This window comes from Lucilia cuprina, chromosome 3 (assembly GCF_022045245.1).
Source record: "Lucilia cuprina isolate Lc7/37 chromosome 3, ASM2204524v1, whole genome shotgun sequence".
Taxonomy (NCBI): domain Eukaryota; kingdom Metazoa; phylum Arthropoda; class Insecta; order Diptera; family Calliphoridae; genus Lucilia; species Lucilia cuprina.
The window spans coordinates 28,099,573-28,104,742 of NC_060951.1; positions in this window are offsets into that span (position 1 = coordinate 28,099,573).

The window sequence follows — 5,170 nt, forward strand, 5'->3', positions numbered from 1 at the left end:
AGATAGATAGACAGACAGACAGACAGACAGACAGACAGACAGACAGACAGACAGACAGACAGACAGACAGATAGATAGATAGGTAGATAGATAGATAGATAGATAGATAGATAGATAGATAGATAGATAGATAGATAGTTGGTTAGTTAGTTAGTTAGCTAATTATTTAGTTAGTTAGTTAGTTAGTTAGTTAGTTAGTTAGTTAGTTAGTTAGTTAGTTAGTTAGTTAGTTAGTTAATTAGTTGGTTAGTTAGTTAGATAGATAGATAGTTAGTTAGTTATTTAGTTAGTTAGTGAGTGAGTTAGTTAGTTTGTTAGTTTGTTAGTTTGTTAGTTAGTTAGTTAGTTAGTTAGTTAGTTAGTTAGTTAGTTAGTTAGTTAGTTAGTTAGTTAGTTAGTTAGTTAGTTAGTTAGTTAGTTAGTTAGTTAGTTAGTTAGTTAGTTAGATAGATAGTTAATTAGTTAGTTAGTTAGTTAGTTAGTTAGTTAGTTAGTTAGTTAGTTAGTTAGTTAGCAATTGACCATTATCAGGTAGTTTTTTACCGTCAAAGCATACACAAATTGTTTCTTATCATGTAAATATTTTGTAAACAAAAACGCGATTCACCAAATATTTCTGTCAAAACAAAGTTATTACCTACCTAAATTTAACATAACTTTTCTCTTATAAAACGCCTTGTAAATTTTAAAATGACATCACTCATTCTTCAAATATCTAACTACAAACAACTCTCAACTCTAACAAAAAACATGGAACATTTAGATATTTTACAACTGGTATTCCTGGCAATCGTTTACGAACTAGTAAAATATCTTTTTGGCCAGAAAATTCAATCAATAAATAAGAAAAGACTTCCCCAATATCTTACACCTAATCACAATAACTTAATAAATTTAACTAATACTAACGTTGAAATAAGTGGTTTAAAACCATTGCCGGAGGAAGAAGATGACTTAACAGATTCCATGGATTATCAAAGAACACCCACGGGTATACCAGAGCTCTCAGTTATGGCCGCCACATATAGAATTCGTCTACGAAATCATCAGTTGCAGTCAAAAGCCAAGAGGATTTTACAATTTTAAGAAATTCAATATTTATTAAATGCAATGTAATATTGTTGAAAAACTTTCATAAATATATTTATATTTTTTTCCAAAATTTAATGTTTTAATGAAAAAATATGTTTTTAAAAAAATCTATTGGAAAATCTTTACATACCCGGTAATTACGCAAGTAATATTAGAGAAAAGTGTAAGTAGTTACTTTTTTGGTGAATTTTTGTTTCACTTACTCAATGTCAAATTAAAAAAGTAATTTTATCACTATATTAGGAATGGTTTAAACACAAATGCAAATATCAACATTTCTAGAAAAAAAAAATCCAAAATCAACTACGGTTAGAAACACTATCCAATTCCTAATTGGACATACGCTATAGACAATTGACTATAAATTCTATTAAAGCAAGACAGATCTCTATATTCGCCTGTGTCGAATCTTATATACCTTTCACCAAGTATGTTTTAAAAAACAGTTTTTATTTATTTTGTATCTCTGCACACATGTCACACATAACATACACATAAACAAATATAAACTGTAGCAGAAAGAAATATTAACCGTTGTACTGTACTACCACCGTTAAACTGTATTACCACCAACAAACAAATATGTGCTGTATTACCAACATATTACTGCTTTATCTTCTTGTTGTTGTTTTAATGCTTTTGTTTATAATTTGTTGAGGAAATTTTCAGAGGTAGTCTCAGATTTTTACCCATATCTCCGTTATTTATAGACCGATTTTGCTGATTTTCAATAGGAAACTTCTCGAAAGCATGTCTGACAGAATTATTGAGGATTTGGATCTTGAAGATAAATGGAGTCTTCAGAAAATTGATTTCAACAGACAGATGGACAGACAGACAGACGGACATGGCTTAACTAGGTAATGTTTCCTCTTTGTTGAATATGCACTTCTGACAAAACTATTACATTTGTTTCGATCAAATCGACGTAAATAACAAGTATCAATATATAGTCGGGCATAGCCGACCATATGATACCCTACACCAGTATGTTAAATGTGGATTTTTTAAATAATAAAACATTTACTTTGTTGAAAACCAAAGTATATTTTTACTTATTGTTGACAAAGAAGAGATTTTCTTTTCTACAAGAGGGCTCAAAGGGGAATAGGGGTAAATATTGGCCTATCCTTATAAATTGTGGTAGAAAAAATTTCGTATACTTCAATGTAATTTATGTAGATTTTAATCGAAATAATGGATAGATTTAAACCATATTCAATAGCGTTTGTCCTTGGGTCAAAATAAGAGCATGTGCCAAATAATCTTGAAAATTGCGACCTGTAGCGTGCTCATGGACACACAGACTGCCAGACGGACGAACACAGCTAAGTGAACTCCGAAAGTGATTCTGAGCCGATTGGTATACTTTAAAGGATGTTATAAACATTAGCACAAACGCATAATATCCTCTTCACTATAAAAATCAGAAAATAAAGTTGGCGTGTCCATGATATTACCTCCCAAACTTTTGAAGTTTAAATTTAGTTAAAATACAATATTGTATAATGGGGAGGAGCAGTTTCCCGGATTTAAATTTCTATGTTTATTAATCTATTCGCCTATCTAATGCTCCAGTTACAAGTTGTTTTATCTTCTTGTTTATTTCACATATGCTATAGACAACAAAATGAAATATTATCATTGATAAAGGTCACTAATTACCAAGTAATATATGAAATGATTAATAACATACATTTATTATTATAAGATCTTATTTTGTGCTGAGCTTATATACAAATTCACTTAGAGATATCACGGTCATAATCAATATACAACAAAACAAGAAACGTAATGCGTCAAATCATTCATTGACGAGATATTTATGACTCACAGGTAGTTGCTGAAAATTCAAACCCATGTAAATTAGTTTTTAAACCACAAATAATGAAAATTGTGTTTAAATTGAAAACAAACTACCTGTTGAATGCTATAAAATCACAGTCACCTTTTAACATTACATCATTGTTACGTCATACCTCACTCGGCCAATAACAGCAGCTTAGCAAGACAAATATGAGCAATTTGGATATTTTTCAATTGGCACTATTGGTCATTTTATACGAACTATTACAATTTGTCTTTGGCAATGAGAACGTACCAGTAATCGAAAATAAACCCATACAATTTTCAACACCAAGATGTTATCCCACAAAGAGTTCAACAGAGGAAAATATTAAGTACAGAAGTTTACAATTATTATCACAAGATAAAGCAGATGTACTTATTAAGGAAATTTTGGAGTCATATGCCAGGGAATCTAATAAGACCTGTGGTAATAGGAAATGTCGATTTCATTCAAAGGCCAAGAAGTCCTTAAAATCTTAATATATAAATATTTTGTAATGTTGTTAAATAATTAAACTAAACTTATTTTTCGATGTTATTAAGAACATAATTTACAATATTTTAGAATAAAGTTATTTTAAAAATTGTAAGAAATTTTTTAAATTAGTTAATTTTTCTTAGATGAAACGACGAAACGATATTTTGACTTGTCTTCATAGAAAAAATATTTTAACCGCAAAATATCTACCGAAGAATCGGTAACCAGATAATGAGATTATGATCATTGTAGTGACATAATCGCTGTAAAAACTGTAAAATGAAGCAAAACTCACAGACCAAGCAATATTTATCTAAGGGATTGATCTACTCTGAATTTGTATCTTGTCTCGGAATTTCTTTATCAAGCTTTAGGTTAAGATATATCATAGAAGGAAGATTGTAAAATCTTTATTTTCAAGTTGACAAATTATTATTATAGTTATTACTTGACTATTAAAAGTACGATGGTCAGTTAAGGCCTACACTTGGTGAGAATGATAGACAGAATCTCCTGATACCTTACTGATGTAAAGATGCTGTCAAGGAAATAGCAGTTGAAATTAGGTTTCTATCGGGAATAAATAATATTATCTCCCACAATAAAATCTGATGATATTTTGGTAAGATGTTACAAAGTGCAAAAGAGTATATCATCATATGTACGCTCAGTCTCGCTTTCAGTCATGTTGCGGTAAATTAGAGAAAGTTAAGGTCGTTTTTATTCCCAAAAATGGCTAAAGAAGTTGTCAAAGTTATAAAAAGATCCCTCGAAATCAATCAATATATCTAGACATAAAAGGTATCTTCAGAGAGGTAAATCTTTTTTTGCAATTGAACAAGATCTTGCTAATCGAAATGTTGAAGATATTAGAGAGCAACTGGTTAGTAACTATGTTGAAATCAAGAATAGTTACCGTAAGTCTTGTTAGCACCGCTAAGTCCAAGCAATTGAACCGATGCACTCATTATAGCGTAGTAATCTTTCCACTACTTTGGCTTATAGTTGTTAACTCGATGCTTATTATTCCTCTGCTGTTTAGTTACAACAGAGAGATAAAAATCTTTGCTAATGCGGACGATGTTTTAATAGTGGTATCAGTAATGTTCCCAGACTTGAACACCCAAGACCTATATTCCCAGATTTAACTTGCCGCTTATAAAGAACTACAAAATTAACTTATCAAGCAATGCCAAATATCTGAAACTCCGAATTTTCATGGAAACTCCACATCCAATAAAGAATCAAGAAGGTAACAATCGCCTGCGTAAGATGTTTGGAATGAAACACTGCTATTCTATACATAGTTCAAAAATTAGCATCAAATTGAGATAACAAGATAACTAAGAACTAGACCTTCAGAAGCTCTGTATACATAATTGGTAATTAATAATTACACATTCTATAAAGATCTACATATAATTAGACATGAAGAATATATGGACACGCTAAGATTTAAGACCTACTACCTTCAATCTTGAACCAACCATCCCACTATATTACACCACACATGGACTTTAATAGAGTTTTTAAAGTCAGAGATCCTTCTGGGGACGTGTGGTGTAAGGGTTACGAATGTGACTCAATAATATTTACAGATGGTGCTATTAAGTGTGGTAAAACTCCCTCTTAATTAACGCTGTCGCCGTTGCAAAGACAGGGAAAATGAAGAAACCTTCCACCTATAAATGCCTTAATCAAGCCTTTTAGAGAAACATCTGGGTGTAACCTATCCTGAGATTTTCAACTGCT